This window comes from Scleropages formosus, chromosome 6 (assembly GCF_900964775.1).
Source record: "Scleropages formosus chromosome 6, fSclFor1.1, whole genome shotgun sequence".
Classification (NCBI taxonomy): Eukaryota; Metazoa; Chordata; class Actinopteri; order Osteoglossiformes; family Osteoglossidae; genus Scleropages; species Scleropages formosus.
In genome coordinates this window covers 29898812-29911513 of record NC_041811.1, presented here as the reverse complement: position 1 = coordinate 29911513, position 12702 = coordinate 29898812, and positions in this window count along the sequence as shown.

Below are 12702 nucleotides of genomic sequence, written 5' to 3'. Positions count from 1 at the left end.
TGCATACGATTACTTTTGGAATATTTCATTACCCGGTAGTCTTTTGTAAATCGACCTATCAATAAATCGTGGGTATTTCAGTAGAAGGCCGCTTAGGATATTCCTTTCCCAATACCTTCAGCTGTGACCATTTCTGCAGCACTCCGAAGGAAGCAGGTTTTAAGAACCGCACCAGAAAATGAATTTACAAGACCCAACACTGCGGTGGCTCGATTGTATCTCAGAATCAAAATTTTACCAAGATATGCCATAAACCGCAGAGTACGAAGAATTTCTGATTCTGTCTGCAAATCTCACTAGCGGAGACGATGATTCCTCTGGAATGCAAGTCCGCAGACTCGCCTCCTGCCCCTCCGTGCTCACGATGACGTCTATAAAGCTCAAATATATCCCACGTCTCAACGTCATGGGAGGTCCTACATAAGTACCCTAATTTTGTCCAGTGTTTTACAGTACATAACTTTCATCTTTTTTTATGGATAAACCTTTTTTAATCCTATAATTTGTTTCTGCCTGAAGTGCGCTGAATGAAGTGCGCTCGCCACAAGGCCCAACCCCCCTTTTCATCTGGCTATAAAAAGGCCCAGAACTTCCTTCATGCACATTCTGTTGGGAAAGCTCAGTTCCTGCCCCTTATGCAACAAGAATCCTTGCTGAACCACACGCCACTCAAGCTCCGAGCAAGAACGAATTGGCCAAACCCAAAACTACAGGTTTGCTTGATAAAAAAAAAATTGCCGGAAGCCGTCTAGGGTGCACAACGTGAAGGATGTAGAGCTTGGCCCAGGTTGCATTATCCTGTTCTTTCTTCCTATGTGACCTGGGAAAAGTCCATCTAGATACAAAGTCAATGAAAGTGAAACTGCGTACAAAGTCAATTTGAGATACTCTCAATAGACTTAACAAGGAGGTTATTGGATGTGTAAATGCTGAAACATACCTCCTAGATACACCTTCCTCAATAAGCTAAAAGTATGGAAATAAGTGGTAATGGGATTATGGCTGATTCTTGTTTCTCCATTGAATAAAATCAATGTCAACAACCACTTGCCCAGAGTGGGGTCATGGTGAACCAGAGCCTACGCAGCAATGCCGAACAGGGAGAGGACGCACCCAGGACGGGACACCCGTTTATCACAAGGCACCCCAGACCCCCCACCCAGCGAGCACTGGCCAAACTTGCTGTGCCACCACACCCCCCTACCCATCAAGCACATTTTGGAACAATTTCAATTCCACACTCCTCTGCAATTTTTCTTTTTTTTTTGTCGCAATAACAACCATTTTCCACATAAACGAGTTGCAATTGCACTCTTTATACCCAACAGTAATATAAAACTGAAACGAGCCTTTTTTACCGCCACAGACTATGAAGTGGTTAAAGTCACACTGAACCATAGCACATAGGTAGCTATAAAGCTTGTTCAGTGTTTTCTTTCACAGGAGCCTATTTCTTTCCACAGACTGTAAAATGTGCCTTTCTAATATAATGTAATTAGTCCATAGCAGAGGATGAACTCATGTTGATACTGTGCTAAGGAATTTTGTACTAATCTGTAGCTACATGTTCACTTGTATACAGGGTAAGTCAAAAAGTTTTCACATTATATTTTACATTTTTCATTTAGCTGAAGCTTTTGTCCAAGGCAGCTTACGATGTTAAGCTACTTACAATTATTTACCCATTTATGCAGCCGGGTAATTTTAATGGAGCAAATTAGGGTAAGTACCTTCTTCAAGGGTACAACAGCTGGAGGTGGGATTCAAACCTACAACACTGGGATCCAGAGGGAGCAACTTTAATGAATATACTATTGCCTGCATTTTTTTTAGTAAAAAAAAAAAAAGCATTAAATTATTGCAGCTTGTCTTTGACTTGCTCTCGTACAGTGCTTGGGAACGGATTCTGTTTTTGACCATTGTCCCCATCACCTAGACAACACTGAGGGCACACTGTGCAGTTTGTGGCACTGGCTTGCCTGCCTTTCCACATTCCACCACTTTAAGTGGTGATTTTATTGCTGGGTGCAGCAGACAGGCAACCGATACCAACTCTAACTGGGTGGTCTCTCTGATTTAGACATACAGTCTCTAGACATCTCTGTCCTTCAGACTCAGGAGGTGCGCACACACCTCTCGGAGTCAGGCTCAAAAAGTCTAAACACAAACAGTAAAACTATACGTATCTCTACATATCTCTCAGGAAGCAAACGAAAGAAACTTCTCTTCTTGCGCAGCAATGAAGTCTCTCCACATCTGTCCCATAAGACTCTGTTCCTTTATTGAACACATAAGAAAAAAAGGAGTGTTTTCATTTTTTATGCAGTTCGTTTGGAATAACTGCTTGTATAAGGTAGCTTCACAGCGATCCAGAACCCAGGAACACACGGCACAAGCTGGGAACACCCTGGACCGGACGACAGTCCATCACAGGACGTGCACACACACTCATTCACTCACATATTCATACGCTACTGGAGCAATTTAAAGGCACCGGTTCACCTGAACTACAAGTCTTTAAATGGCAGGAGGAAACCAGAGCACTCAGGAAAAAAAAAAAAAAAAAAGCCCACATGGATATGTGAACTGCATATGAACTGAGCCCAATTGAGACTTATGCCAGAACCCCAACCGCGTGAGCTGTGAGGTACCAACTCTCCGCTGTGCAAAAGAAATGTTGTGTTTGGTTAAACGAACAAACACTTCTCCCTCAGAGTTTACTGCAAGCAACCTTATTTCCCCATAGCCAGCATAGCAGTAAGATGTTTTCTACTGAAGGTGTTTGACAGAAGGTAGCCCGATGCCGTGAGACAAAACAGAACAATACCGATTTGCCTGGATCGTTTTGTACGGACGTTTAAACATCAATCACGGTGTGACGATAGCAGTTCAACAAATAAAGAAGAGCTAATGCAATAACAAAGGCCACATACAGGCTTTGTTCCCTTACAAAGTCAGCAGGTGAAATAGTGACACAGGGATTGACTGCTAAATCCCTGTCATTCCTTGTTACAAATCCTCACCTGCAACTGTTCAGAAGAACAATGGAACTACTTAGGGGCTTTACCGCGCTGATTTATTCTTAAAGCGAGGCTGAACAATGCTTCTTATCTCTGTAGCATTTGAAAGAATTTTTTCCCCTTTACCCCAATGGGCATCAGTCAAGAGATGAATATTCAGATGAATTCTACCTCATAATGAGTGTTGTCCACATCCCAAAGACCAAATCCCAAGTAATTTCATTATTAATCAAGGCTGCCTCGGAGACAAGTCTTAACTTAATGAACTGTCAAACTGTAAAATCCAACTTCATTTAGCATTTCAAAGAAAAATTCTGACCATCTGAAAGTTTTCAAATATTTCCGGATTTCACACATTTATTTCCCGCTACTATATTAAAAAAATTAAGAAATTATTTGTTATCAGACATCCATAATCCATCGACAGTTAGAAAACAAAATTCAAAATGTGAAAACATCCCGAAGTGACTGTGTGTTAATCATACTATCTTGCTCTTTCTCTCTCTCTCTCACGACTTCCTTGAGAGATGAAGAAGGTGGTAATCTATTTTGAGCTCTGCACTCCAGAACTTTCCATAAAGGACCAGTGATGTTTAGATCTTCCGACCGGGGAGGACATGGGAGGACTTTGACTTCATCCTGGTCTTCGTGGAACCGCACTTGAATGTGTTTAGCAGTATGTTTGGTAGCAGTATCATCCTGGAATACAGTACCATCATGTGGGAATAGTCAAGCCAAGTGAATTTATTGTCATTTCAACCATATGCAGCTGGTACAGATTACAGTGAAACAGAACAATGTTCCTCCAAGACCACGGTGCTACATAAAACAACACGAAGCTACCTACACAACAGTGGTTGCACCATAAGGTACAACTGATCCTGTAAAATGACCTCATATTGCTTACACGAGAAATCATTGGACCTAATGACTCCCAAGCAATGGCTGCCAATGTCATCAACGGATCCGTACAGTATTTAACTGCTGGCAGCATACATTGTTGGTTGAAAGTCCATCACTGAGTCCAAAGACATGTTGGTCAGGTTCCCCCATAGTGTGTGAGTGACAGAGAGAGTGTGTGTGTGTGTGTGTGTGTGTTTCACTGACGTATGGATGAGTGACCCAGTGTAAGTAGTGTATCTAGCAGTGTAAGTTACTGCGGTGAATAAGGTGTGTGGGCTCATAACACTACACAGAGCTCACTAGAAGTCACTTTGGAGAAAAGCATCTGCTAAATAAGTAAATGAATCCTTGAGGTCAACAAAGAACTTGATGATAACCATCTAAACTCTAAAAAAAAAAAAAAAAAAAAAAAAATCTTTAATTTAAAAAAAAGAGTAAAAAATATTTTTAAAAATAAGTCTTTAATATTCATGCTCAAACTGTATTTGATAGAATGGAGGCATGATTGACAATTCAAATATTAAAATTTCTGTAATTTGAAAAATGACATGTTCTGGAGTGCTTTTCTAATTGCGCCCTGTACAATACATTTTTTTCGTTGCTGTGTTTTTCACTTGTGCAAAATAATTTGAGCATCTAGCAAATGCATTTCTAAGAACATTTCAAAGCATCTCTCTCTCTCTCTCTTTAACACGCCGGAAGTAAAGCAGTGCTCAAGGGGGCCGTTTTTTAAAAAAGGTTTTTTTCCTCCTTCTCCTTACTGGCTTGTTGCTTGTTATCTAAACTGTTCTGACAAGTTTGGACCGCGGGGGGAACTGTCAAGTGTCAAAGTGAGAGACAAGAAAGAGAGAGCGGCCTGCTGTCGTTTCACTTTGCTGGAGTTCTGATCTGAACATAGCAGCTTCTCTACACCAATTCATCTGCCCGGTTGCAGGCACAGACCCAGAAAGAAAGATAAAGCAGAAGAAGCACTTTCCTGCTTCATTTTGGATGACCAAACCATCAATCTAAATAAAACCATCGACCCAGAGCGGCTGCATCTTCTCTCCTGCGAGAGTGGGCCGTCGTCAGAAGAGACTGGCCTAAGACTTAAGAAAACTTTGAAAAAGGTTGGTTAAACAGCAGCATAGTGACAGCTGGTAGCATAGTGGTTAGGGTTACTGCCTTTGGATCTAGAGGTCACATGTTCAATTCCCACCTTTCACTGTAGTACTCTCAAGCAAGGTATTTACCCTAAAATTGCTCAAGGAAGACAGATTATTCAGTTGTATGACTGGGTAAATAGTTGTAACCTTAACATTGGCAGGTGTTAATAGGTGGCATGGAGGTACAGTGGGTAGTGCTGCTGTCTCACAGTGCCTGGGTGGTGTGAGAGGATGTGAGTTTGACCCCTGCTCAGTCTCTGTGGACTTTGCATGTTCTCCCCAATGTCTGTGTGGGTTTCCCCTCTGGGTGCTCTGGTTTCCTCCCACAGACCAAAGATGTGCTGGTTGGGTTCCCCCATAGTGTGTGAGTGACAGAGAGAGTGTGTTCCACTGATGTGTCAATGAGTGACCCAGTGTAAGTCACTGTGGTGAATAAGGTATGTGTGCTAATAACACTACATAGAGTTCATTGGAAGTTGCATTTGAAAAAAAGTGTCTGCTAAATAACTAAGTAATAATTAACTTGATGGACTCCAGTGACCGTTAAGAGCCACATTGAACTTATAAAGTCAGATTTCCTCACGGAGCCATTCAGGAGAAGAGCGGCGTCTCTCCTGGGATTTAAACTGACAACCTTCAGAGCGTTCACACTGATTGTGAGAAATTACAGTAAGTTAACTGCTTCTCTTTATTTCACATACATAAATTTAATACAATACCTTTCATAATGAGAATTACAATAACATTTTAAAAGTTTAAAACCTTTGTGATTTGTTTTATTTTAGGAAGTACTGATTAATAAAACCATTTAGATTTGCCAAGCTACCCTTTCTCTTCAGTGATCAGATTTTCTTTAATCTCTCATTGAGGTAATGCACTATTAATGCATTTTCCACAAACACAATGAATAAATTATAAAATCGTAGCCAAGAGACATAATTATAATAATAATTGAACATTAAGAGTTGTTAAGACTCTTTGTAAAAGAGGATGTTTTCATGGCTGCTCATCAAGTGCTTTATTATTTCAGCATGGCAATAATTCAATAATTTGGAGGGCAAAAAATAAATTAAGTGAAACTGTTAAACAAAGGCTTGATCAGTGAATTAAGTCACCAAATGCAGATTTTAACCACTTCACCTCTAAAAAAAAATGCACACAACGATCACTTCCTCTTTGCCAATACTTAAACATTTAAGTAGGTGAAGCACAAACTAAATTGTACTGCTACAGAATAAATGTTTTGCTGAACAACAAAACAACGGTGTGTGTGATTACTGCTGGAATCCAGACAAGGTGTTCACCAGAGGTGGGTAGAGTATCGTAACACTTTACTCAAACAAAGTACTAAAAACCAAGTAAAACTAATTGTCTCAAACTTTACTAGAAAGTTTAATAATAATAAAAAAAAAAAAAAAAAAAAAAAAATCTGCCAATAAACCCACGTCTATCCCTCATATAATGGGGCCTTTCATAGTGAAAACTCATGACAATGGCTTGTTATGCAATAAATTCAAGTATGTACAGAAACTTAATTATGCTGAGCACAAGGAAACATGGAAAAACAACTTTCTCTGGCATTCGTCAATGTCACTCTATTATGACAACCAAAGTATTATTATTATTATTATTATTATTATTATTAGTAGTAGTAGTAGTAGTAGTAGTAGTAGTATTATAAGCAACCTACAGTGTTAAGTTATTTACAGTGATTTACCTATTTATACAGCTTGGGAATTTCAAGTGGTTCCAAGATAGGCTGAGGACCACTGTGACCCTGACAAGGAAAGCAGTCAATGAAACTAAGTAAGTAAGTAAGTAAGAAAGAACGTGAGTGAGTTCAGCCATAACCCTGGGCGCAGCCTTTTTAGTGAGGGAAAATATATGATTTGTCAAAATGAAATAAAAACCTGCTAACCATTGCACTCACGTTCAAGAGACGTGTAATTAGCAGATTAATTACCATGAATCTAACAGAGCAAAAGTACATTTTTTCTAACACATATACTTGACTAAAAAGTATCAATGGCAAAAAGTGCAATTTTCCCAAAAATGTTCTTTAATAATAGAGTACATGAAATACTTGAGGAGCCACCTCTGGTTTTCACTTCTGAACTTTGTAGCCAGATGGGAAGCTGTAGCACTGGTTCATCTTGCGGGTGTCCGAAGGAATATGCCAGACATCCTAGATGTCAAACTCTCACCATGGTAACAAACAAACTGGAACTCTCATGGTTCTCTCTCCTCTTTCACAGCACCATCTTTAACGTGAGAATAAAAAAAAGGTATTGTCTCATGATATTTATTTGCCAAATAACAATGAATGGAGCTGCCTCTGACATTTATGGTACATATTTCATGAGGAAAATAATGAGCAATAATCTCCCTCTATCGCTCATGCAACCTTGCGCTCAACCTTTCTATGCAGATAAAAAGGGGCCACATTCTGAAGGTGAATCTGGAGAGATAAAAAAGGAAGTATCAATTACATTGCCATAGAAGTCATTTTAATTACAGTGATATTTTCACATTTTCTATTTCATATTTATTACACTTCCCTACCTGAAGCTGATCAGCAAGGAGAAAAGAACCTGATTGCTGAATTGTCTTGGGAAAATTGTTTGTCGTTTTCCTTTCTCTGCAAATAGATACAGCCAGATGCAGCCAGAACGGAGCCTCTCCCACAATGCAATGCACTTGTACATACTGTCCTTGACTATCTTTCATGTGCCCGACAACTTCCGCATCACTTTGCCCCACACCAGATTCTAGAAGGACATCCAACTGATTAAACGGTGGAACTGAAGCCAGGAATTCAAACTGCTTTTTGAAGTAGGATCAAGCTTTGTGGAACACCTGCATGCCAGGTCCGGAGGAAATTTTTTTTTCCGTATGCTGACTCTGAACAACACCATCAGGTGATCGAAGGAGTCTCCACATCTGAGGGTGAGAATCGCATCTTTACCCATCGCTGACCAGACCAAAATTATTCCCCCTGAGGCTCCTCCCCTTCCTCTAGGCTGACTGGCTAATCCTGTCAACTAACAGTGAAAACCAAGGAACGAAAAGCTCTGCTGTTAAATCATCTCTGCCCTCCACCCCAAACCATAAAGGACACTGACCTCCAAGATGCCTTGTCTGTTAAAACAGATTTGTTAGCATCTCAGTGGTGGAAATAGTCTGATGTGACCAGAGCTGGAGGACTGAACACCCCGGAGCCGTGGTTTGGCCTTGTTGCCACAGAAACCAGCTCCTGAGCTAATATATGCTCTCTTACCTTCTCCTGGGAAAGCAGTCTCTGGAGCTCACCATCTCCCTTGTCCTAATGCCCGAGAGCCAAACCACGGGAAACGTCCGGCCAGATCCTGACCGTTGGAGGCATCAACAGCATCAGACTAGCCCAGGTCAGTGGACTAACCATCCACAGTTAGGCCATAGCTTCGACTCTCAATCCAGCAGATTCGAACCGTGATGTAAATTGAATTTGATGTCTCTCAATCAATTGTCCGAACTGTCTCCACTTCCCATTTCCTTTCTCATGTCTCTCTTGCTGCAGTAAACAAAGAAATAAACAGGCAGGGGAGATTTACAGCTCTCTCCTTGAGAGGGGGGGGGATTTATGACTTCTCAATTAGCCAGTTTGTTCACAACCTGACACTTCATCTCAACAGGTCTCTCAGGCCATGAATGCAAATGCCCTTGTGATTCATTGCCCGAAAATTGCCATTACAGCTTAGATATTCAGGTTCACTTAATCCGGGCACATTTTTCACAGGTACCCGATATGTCACGAGATGAGATACACGAGACACGCAGAGCCCGAGAGCTCAAAGTGCGCAGAGCAATGGTATTCAAACGATACGATAGGATACGATAGAACGTTGACGGATTTCCCTGAAATTTCCTTTGCATCGTAGCAGCTCTACCCTTGAGGAAAATTACAGCATAAGGAGCAGGGAAACACACGAGGATGCTCGAGGAAAGAAAAAGGATAATTAAGCATAAAAATCAGAAAAGAATAAGAAAATGAAATAAATAAATCAGTAGATGAACGAATAGATAAGCAAATAAATAATTTGCATGGAAATGACAAACACTCTCGACACAAGACCTCAAGACAACACAAGCCTCATTACAATGTCACGGATAACCTAATACAGGGAAGGACTCGAAACAAACTCCTATCCATCATGGACGATGAGTCTCACCCTTTTAATGACACCCAAACTCTAACCCTGTGTGTGTATATTCTTTTTTTTTTTTTTGCATTTATATAACATGTACAATAGACAATACGCTGCATACTGTATTCTGATTGAGCGAGAGGATGTGCGGAGGTAAATAACAAAGTCTCTGAAGTGCAGTACACCATGGCGCAGAGGGCTTTACAACAAAGGGATTGAGGGAAAGCGAAGCCCAGCGAACACAAAGCACTGACAGCGATTTGCTTATCTCAGCTTCTGGAGCCTGACAGCCCTGGCAGGAGCACACAAGATCTTGTCTTGTGTTCAGTGCTTACAAGCCTCCTTTTCTTCTCAAGGATTGTTCTTTCAAACTATTTCCTCACTCTTGTTTGAGCAGAGGAGGAAGGCTGGCAAGGACATTCTGGAAAGCAATAGGAAGTAGGATGACTCCGTATTTGGGTCTTTGGTAGGGGGACTCGTTCTGCGTGTACTTTTCATGCATATGCAGCTGGTTGGGAAAACGAGACGAGGGGCTTAAGAGTGAGCATGTGGAAGTGCAGCACATTCAGATGAACTGAACTGGTTCAATTACATTTAGTTATTTAGCAGACACTTTCTCCAAAGCAACTTCCAACAAACTCTATGTAGTGTTACCAGCCCACACACCTTATTCACCGTGGTGACTTACACTGCTAGATACACTACTTATACTGGGTCACTCATCCATGCATCAGTGGAACACACTCTCTCTGTCACTCACACACTATGGGTGAACCAAAACAGCATCTCTTTTGACTGTGGGAGGAAACCAGAGCACACGCATACAGGGAGAACATGCAAACTCCACACAGAGTGGGGATCGAAGCCACGCCCTTCCGCACCACCCAGGCTGTTAGACAGCATTGCTACTCGCTGTGCCGCCCACCAATACCTGTCTGAGTCAGATTGCCTCACCACAGGAGAAAAAAACACACTGTCTCACCTTTGATTTAATTCAATAACAAAATCATAACATGGTATCTTTGTAAGTGAAGGTCAGAGGTGACCAAAAAAATTTCATACGTGGTATCGAACCAGAGCTGAAAACATCAAGTTCTGCACAACCGCACAACCCTTTTTTCAATTTGTATTTTTTTTTTTTTTTTTAGCAGGAACGTGACATAGCAGTGTTAAAGTTCAGATGCTTTATTGTCCTTACACTGGAGAAGGGGAGATAAACTGTCTAAAGAAAAATCATGACAGTTGCGTCCACATGTGATAACCTAACCCCACATTTTGTCCTAGCTGAATGTTCAAAACACATAGTACATCGATGGTTGATCCTTCCTGGGGGGGATTCTAGTTAGTATTATGTCCTGTCCATCTCCTTGCATTGGTGTGGAACAACTAGGCTATGGTTAAGGAGCAAGCTGGGAGGGTGCTTGAGCATAAGTCAGCATCTGCAGGAAGAGTATTATTTGCCTCTTCCTTTCACTGTGTACTGAGTCAATCAGTTGGAAAAGACACAACAACTGATAAGGCCTTTTATTCCACTGCAGCCAGAAGACAATCTGAGTGTCTGCGATAAGACAGGAGCTCTAAGTGTTCCAGGTTCACCTGTCTGTAGTGACAGAATGGTGAGTCCTCTCAAGTTAAAGGTAATTGTTCCATTGCACATTCAACCTTTTTTTTTTTTTTTTTTTTACCTAATTGTCTTTTGATTACCATCAATTTGAATGGGACGGTTTTCTTTCTCCTCCCCACGGTTGGCAGGTCACATCTTCTCAATGCTTCGAAACCACATTTTATCTCCTATTTATTTTATTACTTGCTCATTTATGTATTAATCCAGTCATACACTCATCCATCCATTGTCAATAACCGCTGGTCCCAAGTGGGGTCACACCAAGCCAGAGCCTTCCCGGCAACATTGGGCGCAAGGCTGAGGGGCGGGAGGGTACACCCTGGGTGGGACACCAGACCATTGCAAGGTACCAAGCAGAACTTGAACCCCAGATCCACCAAACAGCAAGGAACTGGACAAACCTGCTGCACCACCACACCCCCCACCCATTCATTCATTTACTTATTTAGTTTTCCTGAAAAGTGGTTCTCCAGTTGCTGAATAGTCTAGTTTTGTACATAAATTTAACTCCCCTCTCATCTGATGCTCAAAGCCTACTGTTTCTGCAACTGTTCCAAATGAACTATGAAGATTTTTTGCTGAGTTTTCCACTTGCGTTTAATTGATATTAATATCTATGTTGCTCATTTGGTCTCCAGCAGAGTTTAATTTAATTGCTGGCATTCAGCAAGCCAAAGGAGGGCCTTCAAGCATGACACTTGTTAAACCAGCTTTGCTGCCATTATTTAGTGTCTCCATAGGTTCTTCCCTTTTCTGAATCCACAACCAGATTGTGTTTCAATCCCCTTGTAAAGTGAGATTAGTGCAATTCTGCTTGCACTCATTTCCTGGTATTTTTTGCCACATCTCCACCAGGTGCTCTTGTGCACCACAAAAACCCTGATCATCTCTAGACAGTAAGCATTTGGCAGGGTGATGTTGGCTGTTAGTAGTGTCTCAACCGACATTTTTTAGACACAACTTTGGTCAACTGTAAGTTTTCTGATAGGTCCCAGCAGAATGGAACAGAGAACCCCCAACAATGGGCTAAAGGTGGTTCACGATGAAAAATTTGGCGTGGTTAACGGACACCACAGAAACATTTCGGACCAGATCTCGCAGCTTCCAAAAAAAAAAAAAAAGGTTTTCAAAAATTAAACCAAAATCAGTAAACTGCCATTCTTTTTTGTACAGGGCTAAATTTTTACATGTAATACCTACAGCTATGTATGCACGTATGAAAGTAAATATAATGAGAATATTAAATGTAATTTTAGGGAGAAAAATTAAAACCGCTCACATTCAAATGGTTCATGAGAAATACGTGAAAAAGCAATGCTTTATAGCAATGTGTGAGTCGGGCTTCTCAACTTGCACTGTATTTATGGAAGTGATTTGGTTGATCGACAAGCTTTTGACATAAGACAGTTCATATCGGTTGTTATTTTTATAATCCTGACAGTTTGATAGGTCTACAGCCAGGCAATATGGTTCCCGTTGGATTAGGTGTGTAAATGATAGTCTGCCGGGCACAAGGGCGGGAGGAGGCGACTTCGCAGAAAAATGAAAAACGAACTTGCTGTGTGGCAAAGCAGTACAGCAGACACTGTAGAGCGCGTTTCTGTGCAGTTTGAAATAAGATCGTTTTAAGATTTCTTGTTACTTCATGAAAGGAAACATTGCTTAAGTTCCGGGCTTCGACTGAACAACCTATTGAACTGGAATGTCAAAAGATAACAGCACCGTATGTCATTATACTCCTCCAAGTTTGAGATTCTCTTTGAGCATAAACGTATAACATCCTACCTTATTGATCACATTTCTCTGCCACATGGGTGTTGACTCAT